General features: G+C 44.5%; 1 protein-coding gene across 1 annotated transcript in view; it reads left to right on the top strand.

Annotated features, from left to right (window-relative positions):
- ncam1a (neural cell adhesion molecule 1a) overlaps positions 1–19,077 on the top strand; it is an 89,021-nt gene that overhangs the window by 2,103 nt on the left and 67,841 nt on the right. The gene's annotated exons all lie outside the window — the stretch shown is intronic.

Genomic DNA, 19,077 nt, shown 5'->3' with positions numbered 1-19,077 from the left:
AGGCTATTGTTGTTGCGTGGGGTGGGATGAATAATGTAAGTTAACCTCGCGCTCATGCGGCTTAGCGATATTCTTCCTACTTACAAATACAGTACGGCTTTTACAGGGGGGAATAATAAACAGCTTGAAGCGAGCACACTATACCTCTTTTTAGGAGGAATATTCATGAGCTTCACAACGTTTTACAATTGACACTACTAAAAATATACATTCAGACATGATGTTTTTTTGCAGTCTTTAGTCTGTATCCCATGTTTTGAGACAGGTGACTTTGAACCACTTTTATTTATTAGCAGATCGATCAGTTCGGCTAGCGTGTTCTTTCTACACTCGATATTGCGTTGCTTGGGATCTTTCAGAGCTATTTTCAGAAAGTCGCCGCAGTGCACGTAGGCTCATAAAGAAAAACAGTGAAAAGAAGCGAGAGGGAGATAATTAGACATCTGTGAGGTGATGGTGCTCTGTTGCGGCAGGTGAAGAAAGTGAAAGAAATTGATTGCATTATTTGATAGGCCGGGGTGTATTAAAAAGGGTAATGGCGGTATTACTTAGGAGAACGCTGAGCAACTTAATTGGCTTCATTGATTTCCGGTTCCTGTTTCGGTTCAGTGGTAATTAAATTTTGAGGTTGCTGGAATGAGACTCAAGATAATGTACTGTATATTCACCCAAAAAAAGAAAGTCGATGCTGTTTGAGTGTCTTGACAGCATCCTGATTTCATTTTTTGTAATGTGTTGCATCACGCTGCATTTGCTTCCAGTCAAATTAGCTGAATTGACAATTAGCCACAATTTGACAAGGGTTTTCCTGTTTTTGCCAGCAAATGAAAACCATACAGTTGTTTCGCTTCGACGGGTCGACAAAATCAAAAATGCGGTCTTGTGTCGTGACCGGCTCTCCCTCTCTGGCTTGTGGTATTGTTGCGATTAAATGATGAGCTTTAAATTTGTCATGTCTCGGATGATTTCAGACTTCTTTGAAAAGGACTTGACTTCCATTCTGGGCGTTTTCACATCTGAATTGTATAACTGATGAGGCAGAGAAACAAGTCCTTGGTGGCCCTAGAAAGCAGTTTAATTTGAGAAAAAAAACACATTTTCATATTTCGCCGGCGTCCAACAGGGTGCTATGTTAAACCCCTTGCTGTTTCACAAATTGCTATCACAAATCTGTTTTCAGTCGTGTCTCGGTCCGCGTCAATGCCGACATTATTACCAGTGTGAAAAATCACATTGCATTAATTTGCTTCAGTGAAAATGATGTGTCAACTCGGCAGGATCCAGACGTGAGAGATCTCCGCTAAATAAACATCAAATTAACAGTGCAGGGCCGCTCCCCCCCCCCCCTCCCCCAGGCTTAACAACTCAGGCAGTCTAATATCGTTTCATGTTTGTACTCTCTTTTCTATACTTTGTTCAAATTTGGCCACTCGAGCTCAAGTCGAGGCAAACATCATTTAGCAGAACAACATTGGATCTTAATTGTTCCCACTTATCCGCAAAAAAGACGAGAACACAGTGAAAGTTGCAAAAGAAATTGTACAACTGCTAAATGGCAAACACATGTGACTTTAACTACCATGCGGTTGTATGCGTTCAAAGCCGCTATGAAAATCATATGGGCTATTTTTGAACCAAGGGGAACTGGAGGGAAAAAAAAGCAGCCAAACAAGAGGAAAATTATAAGGTCCCGCTCAGAATAAATAGAAGCCTCTGGAACTTTGTCACTGCACCATCTGCGTGTAAAAGTGACACGATGAACACGCTGTTGCATCTCACTATCAGAACATAATAAAGTTTTTGGGACGGAGGAATACAACTGCTCTAAAATCCTCTGGATCCATGAAATGTTTCATTTTTATTACATTTTTTATATCCACTTGTAAGGAAATAGCACTTCATAACATTGTATGTCATAAAAACATAAATAACAATTAACACAAATGGGAAGTTTTTGCATCATGATTTAACGCCGCACTTCTATTATTATTTTAGTACTACTATGGCTCAGTAAGATGCTGCAATATCAGTCATTTTGGGAGAAGATAAAGAATATATGCCTGTGAGTGTTGCGCTAATGTTAGCATATCAATGGCATTTTCCATTATATGTTAGCATTAAGCTAATGGGGCGTTCTTAAGATAGTGTTGTATTTTGTTGTTGTTGCTGTAGCTCATCTTAACAGGCAAAACAAATCTGCCAGTAACGTGTTCCAACACTTGCTCACACAGTTTCAGAAATAAAAGCACTTCTTGTTTAATATTTATCATTCGATGTTGAGCGAGTATAAAGGAAGTGGTCTGGCTGTTCCAAAACTGCATATCAGCAAACACAGTTGGGTCCGAAGCTAAATAATGCCTTCATTCTTCATCAATGCTCAGCGTATTTCTTCACACTGAATTCGTTACTGTACCATTTGTATTTGACAGTCGCTCGCTCTATTTCATCTCCTGCCACTGTTAGTCGGCGATGGGCCGGCCTTCTGCATATTAATAAGTGCGTGAATGGAGCCGTGAGCCATTTGCATTGTGGGAGCTCTATTGAAAAGTGAATGTGGGGGAAGAAGGAATACAAAATTGATACCAAAAAGCCTCCCGGACCGGTCTCATACGCAGAGCATTACTTCCACAGTATGAACACGACATTGAGACTCATTTTTAGGAAGAGGAGAGGACTTTTAATGTGGTTCCGATGATGTCAAAAACACGTGCAGTCAGTATTTCAACCTATGTCGGTGGTTTACGTCTCATTAAACGTATAGTAAGTCCTAGTTGTAATTTGTACTTTATGTGCTCTTGTCGTTTCATCTTGATAAATGCCAAGATTATGGTCCATCCTGGAAAGGACTGTGGCAAAACCACACCTCATACGGCAGGGGAGAAAAAAAAAAATCTCTATAATGACTATAATGGCAGTAAACGCAACTCAACTCATCTTCTCAGTGCGGCAGTAATATTAGTCTTTCTTTACTCACAATTATCCTCCTTGCAATTGGATTATTTTCATTTATAGATACCACAAATGATTATAATTATAACAAATTTGAACATCATGCTAACTTTCCAGAGTCTCTTTAATGTTGGAGCAACAAGCCATTAGCATTATGGCGGGTGTGTGTGATTGCTTCTCAAGATGGTGTCGCGATTGAGAGCCTTAGATTATCTTGTCAAGTAATCCACACTAATGCCTTTGCTTTGTTTTGTTTTTGCTTGCTTCCAGTGGATACGGGTTAGAAAAAAAAAAAAGAGTTGCGGTCAATTAACGGGTTTGCTCCCTAACCAACACCACTTACAGATACGGCGTGGTGCTTCCACTCACCGCAGTGTCCAAAAATTAGTACTTACCATGCTGCAAAAATCAATTTTGCAATATCATTGTACAAAAGGTAAATTGGAATCTCTGTCAGCCAATCAGAAGCAACGTTTACATGTTGCTGATTGGCTGAGTCCTTTTCTATTGCAAGCCAATTAGAAGCAGAGTGCGGCAGGTGTTAACGAGAAGGGAAAGGCACGCTTGCACAGGAGTGTTTTGTGTACGTTGCAAGAAATGAAGAAATAATGAAGAGAAAACACAGCGCTGCAGCACCAACCTGCACCAAATAAACAAATTAGCGTCCATTAACATCCAAGGAGACCAAAACTAATGAAGAATCAAAGTTCACCTTGCATTTGGTCTCAGGAGGAACTTGACAAAATGGCAGCCGATGCTGAGGCACGATTGACACCGGGTGAGTTGAACATTTTCAAAGCACAAGTTGCCCATGCCATGCAAATGGATGTGCTCACGGTCCTGCTTGAAAATTTGAATCATCTGACATATAAATTGCACAAAAATGGGCTTGTTTGGACAGCAAAGTATTTGTGATTAAATCAAGACTAGCTGTTTGGTGGTGAATGAAAACAAAATCCAAAATAGGCTCAACAAAATGCGTTCCAGTCAGTTCTGAAAACTAAACAGTCCAGTTTTCCCAACCGTCGGCTGACCTCAGCACCTTCCAAACAAGCACCGGTTAATGATTTATCAACCAAGTCCAGGACCGGCTCTTTGGCTCCGAGATGAGCCGTCGCCGCGCCTTTGTACCTTTTTTCTTAACCGCCTCCTGACCCCTTGCTATGACTCACCATCATGATGTAATGCCCAGCAACCACGAGGGGGTGGGGGGGGATCAGTCTGCTGAAATTACCCCCCGGGTCTTAAAGCGCCTCAGTCTTTGTGTTGTAGACCCCCCCTCGCCCTCAACGGGTGGCCGAAAATGCTGCGAGATGCACCAACTGGTTGTTTGCTGTCTGAATTGGCAACGTGAGCACATTCTTGAGGCGAGCATCCTCTGTGGCCCGTCGGTCTTTTTCCAAGACCGGAAAGGCACCACGGGGTCATGTGGCATGAATTTTGCCTTTCTCGCATCTTGCAATTTCTCCAGTAGAAAGTTTCTTTATGGTTTCATGATATATTTGGTGGTTATTATCCAAATGAGTAGTTTCGTCTCCCTTTCGGTATTGCCCAGTCCAATAAGTTCAGGTTCCTTATCTGATATTTGTGATACTTTGCAATAATTGTCAAAAATATTTTCCCTTTCCTTGTAAAGACGTCTCCTCCTGCACTATCCTTTGTTTTAGCGCAAAGATAAGAAAGCAGAACCGGTTGTTCCGTCTCTGATATTGTGTTATCACTTATCTGTGAGACAAAGCAAGACGTCTGTGTTCGGGGGGGCGCCGGTGGCACGAGCGAGATGATAATTGTCTGTTCATGTGACCTCTGGAATTTTTTTCCCCCCTCGCTTGGCTCGCACTAAAAATATTTTCAGGTCTTTTTCAGTTCAGTCCAAATTTTTCCAAAAAATGGAAATGAGATAATAAAGCTAGCTAAAGTGCAGTCCAGGCTTGTGTTGTAGCTTAATGTTCATTACGTGAACGCTGTCACCCGGTGGGAAGGAGATAAAACGCGGCCGGAGATGTTTATTTGACTGGGTCTGAGGACCTTTTCCATCAAAACGTCATGTCAGTCGCCATCTAATTAGTTGGTAGCATCCGATATGAGAAGCCTGGAAATGTGTGGTGATGAGGTCACGCCGTTGGAAATAAATGTGTTGTTGGCTGGCAACAGAGTCTCCGTGATGGGAAGCACATGGCCCACAGAAAAGATTTCAAGTTGCTGTTTCTTGCAAGAAAACATGTCTTCTAGTAGCAGAATCCAAAATTAGTAATAATTCCACATCACCCCTCAGATTTTTTTACCCTAATATTTTCCAAACTTTCCCGTGGTACAGTGAGAACCCAAACTATTGATTTTTTTTTTTTTGAAAGTCTGGCACACCAAAAAGGTCAGATTTTTAGGTGGTATCAATTGCTGATGCGCAACCCATCTTCAAATCATCAGGGACTATTGATTTTTTTTGGTGTGCATCCTCATATGTCAGGGTGTCGAAGTTAAATATTCAATGAAGCTCATGTTGCCTCTTAAATGCTCAAGCTGTCGCAATTTCAAAACGATTATTTTCCAATGGATACCAACTGGTTGTAAAGCCACTTAGAAAATCCCAGTCCAGCTTTTGCCCCAAATCACTTGGGATAGGTTCCATCTTCCTGTGATTTTGAGAAGAATTGAAAATTAATCGAAAATGTCAACAATCCACCTAACACCCCCCCTCCCCCCTCCTCCTCCTCCATGATGTGTTCAGGGTCTGTCTGTCATTTTTAAGACTTTGACTGTTTGTAGGTGGAGCGCACACACCGCCCCGGGGGTGAAAACCAAATGGCCGTGAGCTGGGTCTTGAATAAAGGTGCCTGGCCTGGCTCCTTGTCAGGACACAATGTGGAGTGTTGTCAAGGGGGTTGGGCTCCAAGCGCTGGATTTATGGCTTTCTTTTCACTCGCGTGCTCTTTTCCGAGATCAAGCGCAAACTGTCCTCTAGAGGAAAACCGGCAAATAGAGTCCAGTTCCAAATTTCCTCCTGAACCTTTGAGACATTGATTTATTCCAATAGATTTTTTTGTCTTTACCCATCCTACAGGCTAAAATGAGAAGCAGCAAATCAAAGGAATTGACTATTCACGTTCACGTTAGGCCCTGCAACAAATCTACATTGATGGCCCTTAAAGGGGAATGATGTTGCCGCTACAAAATGCTAATGTCTTATTTCCCGGTTATTTATCGACGTTAATGCGTTTTTTTTTTTTTAATATGGAGCCACCCTGTCTAAAATCCAATGCAGTTGTTGTGAGTGATATGCGGAAAGATGTTCCTATTAATATGCATGATTGAATGAAGGATTGAGCGTCATCTGTGCGTCGCCTAATTTGTGTTTTTCGCAATGGCGAGAGAAGGCTCCAAAAATAGCGAGATTCTTTTTTTTTTTTTTTTTTTATGGGGGGTGCTACTGCTGATGTAAATGCATGAGCAGCTGTTGCCCCGCTGAAAGTTTAATAGGGTTGCAGCAAAAGTAGCTTGGCTAAATTGGCGCGCCATCAATCAGGAGCGACGGCTTGTTTTGGGAAAAATTGCCGTAATTGCGCAGGCAGAGCAAGCGTAAAAGACGCTGTCGACGTGCCACGACTCATTGCTGGCGTTTGTTAATCGAGCGTGGAAAGACAGGTTTTATTTTACGAAGTCAATGAAAGAGGCCAAACGAAGTTCACTCTTCGGTGCTCTGATTTTAGTCTGTTAGGTGTGGAGAAAAATCAAACAGTCCCACAGATTTGTGTCAACATCATGCATTATGAACAAGCTGCTCACTCCCAAATGGATCCCAAAACAAAAAGAATCTTTGTGCGTAAATTTGCCAGCAATTTGCCACGGGTTACACTTTGATACCAGTTTAACTTTCCTGGAGCGTGGCTGGGGCTCCTAGCTCTGTGTGAAATGTTTGCCCGATAGTTATTCCGCTCGACTCAGCTTGGCGTTGCCAAGTTGGCACCGGCGCCATAGTAACCTCCCGTGGTTTTGGCCCGCTCCCATTTCCTCGGGAAGGCTCTGATCATTTTTGAATCACGTGCTTGTTTTTTGTTCAAATAGGTAGCACATCAAAATGGCTCTCGGTCACTTTGAAAATTGAAGAGGAAGCAACCCGGGAGCACTGGCTAAATATTTCTTTATTTTGCACCGACGAAAGCTAGACCTCTATAGTTGTATGTGTATGACTAGTTCGGGAATGTTAGCTACACGGGAGGAGGCGGGTCCGGCGAGACGGCGGAGCTGCTGAGAAAGACCCGGTTGTTAGTCCCGCCATGCATGAGGCCACTCGCATTTGGATACAGTGGAGGCTGTCATGGGCAGCTTCCCCAAAGCATCCGCTCATTAGGGAGCGCATCTTGCTTTTGTGTGCCAACTTTAATGAGCTTTGCATTCAAACATGTCTGAGCTGCAAAGCTCGTTTGGCTTCGAGTCTTTCCTTGCCACCCTACCTGGCCGATTCCTTTGAATCTTTGTGCGGCCAACAATCTCAGGACACCGTTTATTTGTTGACACGGAGCAGCTTAATGAGTTCATTTGCCGAGATGGCTCCTCTTACTTCGTCTCGAGGGGGGAACCTCAAATGCCAGCTCCCTCTTGGAGATAGCCGAGAGAGAGAGAGCGGCCTCGAAAAAAAATCAAACACCCGTCGGGTTAATAGGCGAGAGCACGTCCAGTAGCGGCCTCTCCGCGTGAGTCGAGGAAAGAACTTCACAACGATATTCGGCTCCTTTAATCTTCAACGAGGTTAAACGGAGATCTCTTTGGCGAGAGGAGATATTTCCTTTTAAGATGTAAAATGTCCACTTTGTGTTGTAACTACATGAACCCAAAGATGATTTTCAGCTTTTGTAAAATGATAGCCACAACTCAATAACGGCAAGGCGATGCTCGGCGGTGCTCGGTGTTGCCTTTCATCCAATCGGCCCCGTTTTTAAAGTTATCTCATTAAAAGTGAGCGGTGCCGGAAAAATGGGATGTCAGGGCGTGCTCGTTGGGCCGGCCGTGGTTCCCGTAACACGATCCTCGAGGGTGGGGGGGGTATCTCCGCAATGACATTCCGTTTCTGGGCAACCGGGCGGCAGCTGTGCATATTTTGGTGTCAGCGGGGGGGAGGCCACTCACACAACTCTATTTGAACAAAGTGGCCATTTTTGTTGGATGATGTCATGTGACATCCTTTTCTCTGACCACATTTGATCCGAAGCGGGCGACTCAACTCTCGATTATCCGTCACTGACATGATTTAGTTCCAACTCCCAAAAAAGTTTGTTAGCCTTTCGAGGTTCCACACGCCTGAATTCCTTTCTCCTCATAGATGGCTAATAAGTAATCCGTGTAGCAGCACACTAATGAGATACGGCGCCCATCATTTGGTAATGAGAAGAAAATACTTATGGCCAATTATCAACAGGCATGTTTATGCGGGAACATCTTCAAAAGGGATCTCATTCTAATCCGCTCCTTAAAAGCTGACGTCTAATTTGCTTTCGACCTGCGTAGCCGCTGCTCTCCAGGAGATATTCGGGTGCCGTCGTGTTTGCAGGAAATATATTGTATATCATCGGAGGACATCTCGGGAGTCATTAGTTGTAGACTTGCTTGCGCACTCCAGAGTAGACACGAGGGGGGAGGGGGTGGATGCTCTCGACCGGTGTGGCCTCATTAATCACTCTCCTCTTCTCGCCGCTAGCTGCAGTGCCTCCTTTTGTCTGCTTTTGTTCGTCGGCTTCGGAGGCCGCGAAGTTCATTTGGCGTTGACGGCGGCACGACAAAAATGTCACCGGCTGCTTATGGGCAGGCTTATCTTGTCTAAATTGAGATTCCATTAACCTACATACAGCGACTTGCAAAAATATTCCTTCTTAATGGAACTTGGGGGACTCGATCCATCTCTGTAAGACAAAGTTGGTCGGTTGACCCGTGGGGACACCAGACGTGGCACGGATCCCACGTTCCGGATGGTGAACAATGAAATTCTTATCGCGGAATTGAAAAGGTTGCGGCAAAAATGAAGTCGACAGCGGAGCCCTCCCCCATTCGACTCGGGTAGGCAACGGCACCAATTACACTGTCGCCGGTGATCACGCAACTCATAAACAAAAGCCAATTAGCTAAGAAGGGGACGGGGGTAGACGGAATTGATGGAGTGGACGCCGCTTCCGTTCTCGGAGGGACATCGCAGATGCGCCGCTCTGCATTTATGCCGGTAATCGTAAATAACGAGGCGCAACCAGCTCTACGGCTGACGGAGGTGGCGCCAGACCGAGACGGCCTCGCTATCATGGACGCGGTGGGACCGGGAGGGCGGGAGAGGGGAGGAGGGGGCGGCCCTGTTTTCTGCTCGGCTTCACCTGAGACAATGATCCAGGCTGGCATATTGGTGCCAAAGGGAGGCTAAAGGTGACGGCCAGCCAGGAATGTTGAAAGCTGTTCAACATATTGTAGCTTCCCAAATGGCGTTCATTGATTTTTCCGGTCGACACAGGGAGCCGGGGAACATTTACAAAATGGCGACAAATCATGGAATGACTTTGCGTGTTAGTTCCCATGATTGATGGCAACAAACGGGACGTATCGGCGCTCATCCGTTTCCGACGATATCGACCTACGCCAGCGACGGCCAATGAAAACGTTTCGTTCCCGTTCACTTTATATTTCTTTTATTGTTTTCTGGCCGCTCCCGGTGTCTTCTGTATCGTCGCCTCCGGCTGTGCGCCGTCACGCTTCCGCCACGCTTCGTTCCTTCATTAACTTGGCTCCAATACCACGCCGCTGCGGCAAGAATGGAAAAAGTCTAGACGCATCGAAAAAAAAAAAAGTCTGACGAATCACCTTCACGCCGCTGCAAAAATGGCAGCATGGCCGACGTGGAGGCACGCGCGTGTGCATCCGCATCAATCACGTTTCCGTCAGCCATGATGGATATTTCATGTCAGAGCAAGTTCATTTAAGCCTTGCGCATTTTTAATGTCAGCTTTCTCCCTCCCTCCCGCGCCTTTCTTGTTTAGCTCTGCATATTCCTGACACTGATGTCTAAGCCCCCCCCCCCCCCCACTCATTTTGTGTTTTGTTGTGCGCCCAGGCTGGCCTGACAATCAGGCTAATAAGATAGCGTGCGCCTCTCCAAATAGCGTTTGCATAGCTGATTTTATTTTGAAATTCAAATTTTACTTCAGGGAGACGTATTGCAGAAAATAAGCTTTTCAATTGCTCGTAGACAAATAGCGAAGTCTCTGGAGTGGGTGAAATTCCACTTGTGTCCAAAAATGGGTTTTTAAGCAAGCCATTTTTGGTGGAGCACATACTTGGCCAGAAATTGCACACTGCCTTTATTATTTGACTCCGGCGCCTCATTTGTAACTCTGCTTGCAACTCAAAACATTTGTATTTCAAATCATCTTTTTGCATTGAAATAAATTGAAATATGAAAGCCAAAATAGTTTGAAAAACGTGAAAGCTTAGTGGAGAATTTCACCAAATATCTGCGAGAGCCCTCCGAGTGGAATTGCCACTTTTGAAAGCTGATTGATTCCCGCATTTATTTTTGTCACGTTTATGAGCAGATGATTGCGCCTCTGCCAAGTTTTTTTTTTTTCTTTTCTTTTCTGTACTCGCTGAGTAAATGTTCCAGCGCGCCCATTCCCATTATCCACAGCTAAAGGGAAGCCGTGATTAATCATCTTTGGGGATGTCCCTCCCTTTCCCTCTTAGCCTTGCCACGTCCACTCCACGTGAGCGATGGCGGCTACGCTAGGCCCTTGCTTGTTGTCACGCTCGCTCACGGAGGTGAGAGAGTCCGGTTCACCCTGCTGCACCTTTTTCCCATTAAAAACACATTTGGTGGAACATCATCCGTTGAAAATCCTTCATTAAAGACACAAGCAAAGCAGATGTGCCCTCTTCTGCAAAAGTTGGCAACGTCCCTGAAAAGATTGCTTCTGCAGCAGCAAGCTCTGAATGTGCAAATGGCTAATTTTGCACAAAGAAAGATAACAAATAGACTATAAGCAAATGTGTGTGGTGTGTTGAGTCTCTGTGCCTTTTTTTTTTTTCTTCCTCGGCACTAATTCAAAAACAACTCCGGGCCAGAAGCCTTCTTTTCAATGCAACACTGCGCTCAGTTAAACACTGGGAATCCGTTAAGTAAAAAAACAACAACAAAAAAGGCTAGAATTGGTTCTTGGCATTTTGTGAAGGGGGGGAGTGCTACCACAAAGTTTCACGACATTCCCATGGCCAATTTTACAAACACTGGCAGAGCTAATTTTTTTTTTTCTTGGCCAAGGGGTGGCCATGGAGATCTCTGGAGAGTCGCAAATAGAAAAAAATTACAACGCCTCTAGGATGTTCAGAAGACACTGATAATTAATAATTTTGTGTTCCGTATATGGGATGGGGAAAATATGTAAAAAAAACAAAATGGAAGGAGGAAGCAGTGCCCTTGCCCCGCCAGTGTTTACAGATGCTAATATCAGCTGCCGTCAGGCCCTTCATCAAACATTTATTAACTGTGAGGAAGAAACATTTGTAGGGCAGCATTGCGGCCGCTTGCGAACGTGTCCATCGAGGTGGCGAGAGTTTTACATTCACCGCGGAATGCTCCTTGGGTATATTTATTGCGGGTGGAGAGGGAAACGCACAGCGGCCCTGCCCCCCTTGAGCGTGTCGGCAGTTCATTCCGTGCTCTAAACAGTTGTTCCGTGGGGTCCCCGCACCAGGCGGGCCTCCATTAGAAGCTGTCCGCTCGGCGCCAACTGTTGCTGTAATAACGTGCTGAGAGTCAAACATTTGGCTGTTCCTCTTTCAACGTTAGATGGCTGGCAGTTATTTTTATGAGAGGGTCATCACCAGGGTGCCCAGGACATTATTGAACTGATGGAGGAAAAATAGATTTTTTTTTTTTTTTATCTTGCTAGGGTGTCTTATTGAGTGTACAAATGTTTTGTCAATCATGTGGAATCAAATGGCTCCGTGAAGCAAGCGGCTCAGAGTCAGTCCAGTTTGCCGCCTGAGCAGCTTTCAAATCCAGACATGTTCTTTTTCGCCTCTTTGGTTTTACACGAGTTGTTGAAGACTCGGAATGAATGTCATTTCCTCCTAGAGAAAAGACTGTTGTTTCTCGCTCTATAAAAGTCGTTTTGCCGTCATATCAGTCGAGGCAATGTGTGTGAATAGTCCGTGGCTGCTAGGCCGGAGATAAAAACGTCAAGACACGCGGGATGGAGGAGCGTCATTGTTCCTAGTATCGAGGAATGTCGACGGAAGCTCAGAAAGTGGCGGCCGCCGATGAATGGATGCATTTCAGCCACGTATTCAGCATGTCTTTTGTCAGCCGCCGTTCAAGATTGCTTTTTTTTTTTTTTAGCATAATCACTATCGGCTTTTTGAGAGATTTGAGTTGTTTCATTTCATCTTCATAAAAATTGGATGGCTTTGCATCAGTTGAACAGGTGGTTTGATGCCGGAAAGATTTTCTTGCCGAGACGCGGCTGACTTGATTAGACGTTGCGTTTCATCCGTCTGAGTTAGCGCCGGCCGACATCTGGCGCCGACTGTCAACATCATCGCCGAGTCTCTGGATTGATTCTATCAAACATAACTTCACTAGGTTGGCAAATGAGATCGGGCAAATAGAACCACATTTTAATCTTTTAAATCATCTTTTCAATTGGATCATTGGAATAAACAAATATAAAAGCAAACAGCCCCTGGTCATACTTGAGACCTCATCCGTCCTTGCCGATGGGTCATGTAAGGTGCTGACTAATCTCTGCTGACCTATCTCTATCTGGAATGTTCCATGACTCGTCTCCCCTGGTATTTGGAGAACCTGACTCCGATCCATCACGGGGACGTGGCGACTTTAAAAGCCACGCGGGTCGTGAGTTTGTCTCAGCCCGGGCACATCCTCGACTGACACGGTAGCTCCTATTTAAAAAAAATAAACATTGTGGGTTTATTTTCACCTGACAATTGAAGCCCCTGATGGAAAATGCTCGGCAAGATGCGGTCAGCTCATTATTTGGGTTAGTGCCGCACCGCAGACGGCAGCGGTGGCTAAGTGAAAACATGATGACCTGCCTGTTTGCATCAACAAAGCGCGGCGGGCGCCAATGATGCTGAGCTGGTCTCCCAAGCCACGTAGGAGCATTTAATCATAATTATGGCCTTCCACCTGCAGTCGTTGCAGACGTTCTCGAACTCCAACGTACAAAAACCCAGCTGAACTTATGACCGGAGGGGAAAAAAATGGATGATACAATTTCCGGCCACCGGAGACTAACAACAATTTCCTCTGGAGTGTGTCAAGTTTCAAAGATATTTTTTTTTTCACTTGAAGCTACCGTTCCAACCTAATGAATCATAGCACTGCCTCATAGATTTTTTTTTTTTTTACAACCGCTTGGGTCACGGCAACCTGTAAACTGGCCGGCATCTTTAGGGAGGCTCTTGGCACCTGAACACAACGTTCCCGAGTCTCTGTGGGTGTGTTCTTGAAGGCAAAGTGGCAAGCTCCGTTAGCAATGCAACAAATCTGCGCTTGTCAGAATAAATATTGCACCTGCTTTGTTATGGCATCGCTCCCTTGTCCCGTTGTTTTTCTCCTACTTGTCACACTTTGTTTTACTTTTATTACCTGTCTGTCATTTTTATGTTGCTGCAAAATGATTGAAGAGAGGAAAAAAAAAAAAGTGTCAACATAACATGATTAAAAGCTTTTGGGGGAAAATATATTATTGGCCTCTTGGGGTTTGTCCAAAACTAAAACCTGACTAACACATCGGGAGATGTGTCAAGACCTTTTGTAAAAATTCATTCTGCTGCCTAATGATCAATTTAAAAATAAAGCAATCAAATCTGAAAGAGATCTACTGTCTGGAGCCATCATCATCTTTGGCTCAGTCAAGAACCAGTGACATGGCCGCTGGCGAAAATACTTTTTTTTTCCCCCACTCCATCTTCCTTGGCTTTAATTAATCAGGGCCAGGCTCCTACCAAGGGGCTTATCTGGCCCCATGTCAATTTGCAGCCATCAGCTCCAACAAGCGGCTCAAAACAGCTAGACAAAAAATTATTTCCTCACTTCTGTTTTGTGCTACAGAGAGCAAATAATGTCAAGAATGTTGTCAGTGACATTTTGACATACAGGCCGGCCGCACTTACGGGCCACCTGATGCTAGCGCCGGAAAACGGCCTCATACGGCCAAGGTGCTGATTAACAGCCCCGTTGGAAAAGGCACTAAGGAATGTCTAACAATGGACTGAAATCAAAAGCGAGTCTGAACTTTTTTGAAGCATGGCTACCCTGGAGGACGCGTAGCCTCGTTCCGTCGGGTCTTTTAGGAAACCCTCGTCTGCTTTTAGCTCCCGATGCGGAGCAGATGTCACGGATCAAAGCGGAACCCGATACCAGACTGAACATTTCATTTGAGGAGATTTATCTCCCGCCGCTCATTAATTTGCCGCCGTACGTCACGGCCATGCCAGTTCCTCGCTCGCTGCCAGATGCCATTCCGCAATTTTCAACTCAAACGCTTTTCTCTGGCGCAATCCCACGTCGCGAATATCCACTAGTATGTTTCCGATTAACTCGGTTTGCGTCTAGAAGCCCCTGGTATTTATTTACACAACGTCGGATGAGAGGCGAGCGACATCTGTGAGCAATTGAGACATAAGGAGGACATGAGCTCACATTGAAGCTGCTCTCCTACTGTAGCTGACTTTTTCACGCTCCTGTTGGAGTGCGCCGAGAGGTCGCCGTAATTACGGCCTTTGGCTACTGGAGTGCTGATGTCATGGCTGTAGCCAATGTATGCTTTTGGAGGAGATGGAGATAGGCAGGCTACTCCTGTTAGTTAGAAGTCATCCATCAACTGAAATCTAATTTGACAAGTTTTCAAATTTTAGAACCCCTGAAGTTTTTCTTTACCTTGTTGAGGTTGTTGATCAAAGTTAAAGCTGATGTACCTCGTTGGCGCAACGTGCCGTCCGGGGTGACAGGCGTGGTGGAATTGTTATTAAATATTGGATTTTTTTTGGGGGGGGCGAGCTATCACTTACCGACTCCTGACAGGTCACTGATGAGAATCACAAGCATTTCCTGTCTAACGCCTGCAGGGATCCGTTTCGAGTTTATGGTTGTGGAAGAAACGCAGATCGGCCTAACTTAATTTGACGGACACTGTCAAAATATGCCATCGTAGACATGTACGATTTCATTCCGGTAATATCTGCAACTCCGGGAACATCTGCTGCCAAGCTCAGTAATTTTGAAAAAAAAAAAAAGGTTAGTCAATGTTAGCAATGAATTTGAAAAAGAAACAAAGACCAATTACTTCGGCGAATAACAAACATCCGCCGTTGTTGTTATTCATTCCATTTGTGAAATTAATTAATTTCACAAACATTCCAGATGGAAAAGTATGAATCACAACGATGTTCATTTGGCGCTATACACATTGCCGAGGCGACGAGCAGAAAGCGTTGTCGGGAGGCCTTTGGCGGGCGTGTGTAAAAAAGCCTCCGATCGTTTATCGGAAGACACGAGGGTCATTGCCTGCATAAAAGCCGCTAATGACATTAGAATCGAATCTGCCGACATACGGGGACAAAAGACACGGGAAGAGATAATATGAGTTCCAATTAGGCGTCTCTGAGACTGGGCTGTAATGAGATTGCTGAGGTATGACTTGATTACGCTGTCATATTGGTCAAAAAAATAATTGCATTTTCTGTAATCCCCACAAGGGCGCCGGGCCGGGTTCCGAGCGGGTTGAAAGCGACGCAGACATCTGACCGTTGATTTATCGCGTAGCCCCGACAAGATATCAAATCCAGCTCGGATGCTAAAAGGCGGGGAGAAAACATTTTTACAATTGAGCACAACTATGAATGGCGCTGGCGGCGCTTCAGAAGCTGATTGGGATGCTTTTGATATTTTTTTTTTATCGACACGACTTTCTCGTCGACACGTTTCCCTCGCCTCACCTGACCTCGATTTCTTGAGCACCCGCGAGGCTTGAGGTGATTACCATTGTGGGACTGTCGCTAGATTAATAATTTGACCTCCATGTTGGCTTCTTTCCCGCCACTTTTATCAGACTGAATAAAGTGGCCTTGAGAGCTGTTCAAGAATGTGCTTCACTTTTTTTTTTTTTTTTTTAAACTTTGTCAAGCTCATTGTTCAGCTCATGCAGTGCAAGTTCCAACATGGAACACCCTGTTCCGTGACAGATTTTCCAGCCATTTATTTTCGATAGCACTCATTAACGTTGCAGGCGAGCTCTTATTTTGATCCAACGCGAAGATAATCTGCCTTTGTTCATAGAGGATGACAACATTTAGAAAACATGTACTGTTGGGAGCCTGAAAGATTTGGACAAATTTGAATAAACCGTTGACCCCAATTGATGATCAACGTAATTAGTGGTTAACTAGGTAATTGATTACCAGTTGACAAATCTACTACTAATTTATTTTATGGACACGTGTGAAATACGAGTTCCCCTTTCTTACGTTTCTTAGTTTTAAATTTGTCTGACCTCCAAATTGCCTCATTTTTGGTAGCAAAGCATGTAAGCAGCTCATTCAAACAAGTCCTTTAGCATTGAGGATTAGCGTCCAATTGTGAGCCCTTTTCTCCACACATTCATTTATAGCGCCATGGAGGAACACTAGGTGACCTTCTAAAAGATGCAATGGAGCGGCGCCATGCAAATGAATGGTCCGTATCTCGCCGGCGATTATAGCGCTATCGCTCTGACAAAAGGTTGCGATGTAACTCGAGACAGCCGCTAATCCTTTAAGCTGACTCAAATTAAAAAAAAAAAAAAAAAAAAGCAAACAATGGCGGTGGAATTAAGTGCCGGCTCATCCTTATGAAGCTGCTTTTTTTTTTTTTTTTTTTTTTTGTTTTAAACAAGTGGCACCTTTTTAATATTCCAATCAACGTGCCCTTTGTTGACATTATGCGCAAACATGATCTGCCTGGTGGAGGATAAAGCGCCCTGAAGAGCCATACGTTTCAGAGTGACTTTAAAGGTCATCCTTAATATGTTTTTGATTGTTTTCTAGGAGACTGATTTTCAACTAATTTGTCCTTTTTCTCTTTTTCTTTTCTTTCCGGTGGACTCTCCTTGCATCCTTCTCGACAGGTGAGTACTTAATTGTAAAAAAAAATCTTCTTACAAAATGGACACCACATTAACAGCAGAGGCCAAAATCTATCCCATTTACAAAAAATGATTTTGTGCAGCACCAAGCTTAAGAGCACAAGGTTTTTTTTGTTCGGTTTGTCTCTGGCAGAGAGTCGTTCAGCTAACCTGGGAGATTCCAGTTAGTACAGCGTTTAACGCTCGGGTAGTTCATTAGCCAAAAGACAGATGAGTATGCCCATATTGACTTTCATTACACAGAGATACTCCCCGTTTGTTGCCATGGTAACTGATAAGTCACAAATATGCATGGATGCCTTTTTGCGGATGACTGGTCAACTCTCACTTTGGTCAATTCTGTCCATTTTCCGCCGCCTTTTTCAGTCAATAGCTGAGCAGGACGCTAATTTGTAATTCACCGCATCGGATTTCAGGCAACACGCTAACAGGCTGAGCAGTACGAGAAGCAGTCATATCTTTTTCACAACGTGAGTAAATAATGCGGGAATAAAACGTGACAGCTAGCACGGGGTCGCTTAAAGACCACCTTGCGACACCCAGTCAAACTCTCTCCTGCTTAGGACCTCGTAAATTTTACAAGCTCCCTTACTTTTTTGGTTTCAATTCCCAAATCTGGTTGCCATTAAGTTGCAGAGGCGTCTTGGATGCCGTCCAAGCCATAGGCCGCCCCCTTTTTTTCTATTTTTTTTTTTTTTTTGCCTGCCTGCCACTGTGCATTCGGGACCCCCATCTCCATGTGCCTCCATGTGCTCACCCGTCTCAGACACGGCAAATATCAAGTGGCCTGTCTGAATGTCAGGTCGGAATTTAGCAAGCTCGCCTCACGGGACTACATAAAGGTGATTTTTTTTTTTTTTTTTTTCTCTCACTTAAATTCTGCAGGAGAATTTTCTAACTGGCAGGCCCGTCAAATGCGGATGCTTTGTTGGTGTCAAATTGATTTGACTACTTCAGCTTGATTAAATTAGATCAAAAGCAGGGACGTCTTTTTTTCAATTTTTTCGATTAAGGTGATTCTTCTCGCCACTGCTTCGGCGACCTATCTGCCGGGTGACCACCAGCAGCTGCCAAACGCTGTCGTCGTTTTCAAGTTGTAATCGCGCAGGCCGCCGGCGCAGGGCTGGCACTTGCTTTTCAAGAAGCGCATCAAACGACTGGAAAGAGGGAGAGAGAATAAAGACTCGTGGAGATAAAACAGTTTTGGAATGCGGCTTGAAACACTTGCGGCTACACACTTTGGCACCCTGCCATGACAAACCAATAGTGGGATGATTAATGCAATGTTAATGCTCTGTTTGAGATGAGTCCTCTGAATGGACTGCACCCAAAATGAAATGAAGAAGTCCCCTGCCGTGCAAACTCAAGGCTCGGGGGCCAAATCCGGCCCGCTACGTAGTTTGAAGTGGCCTGCAAAAGCAAATTGTGTGCAAGATATAAAAACGTTGAGATATTGCAAACATTTTTTATTTGCTGCCTATCTTCCTTATAAAAAAGTTTGTTGCGTGCTGTGCTGTGTGCAGGTTGAAGTTACACCCCACACCAACAAAAATAAAATAAAATAAGACATGATATTTTATTGAGTAATTGCCAATGTCCAACTTGTATTATTACCCAATTTTCTCAGGACGCGTATGTGCATTGTTGGCGCTGTGTGATAGCTCTCCGCCGAGCCCCTAAATGGAGGTATGACTGTGAGGCGCGACATATCAATCAAAAGATTCATTCTCAAAGTGGAAAGCCAGAGGTATTAAGGCTAGGCCGCGGGTTCTGCACAGCCCACCATCCTTTCGCGGCTGGAGTTCAGTCCAATCAGAGAACCTGGCGGAAAGTGAGCAATGAAATTGTTTACTTGCCACCCAAACTATTTTTGCACACCTTTGCCCTATTGATCAGCTGTGAATGATTGGAAAAAAAAATACATGTAATACCTTTTTGAGCCTAGATATGCCAC

This window comes from Syngnathus floridae, chromosome 15 (assembly GCF_059516105.1).
Source record: "Syngnathus floridae isolate MCC-2025c chromosome 15, RoL_Sflo_1.0, whole genome shotgun sequence".
In the NCBI taxonomy this organism is placed as follows: domain Eukaryota; kingdom Metazoa; phylum Chordata; class Actinopteri; order Syngnathiformes; family Syngnathidae; genus Syngnathus; species Syngnathus floridae.
Note: the sequence above shows the minus strand (reverse complement) of the source record. Positions and strands in the feature narration are given on the sequence as shown.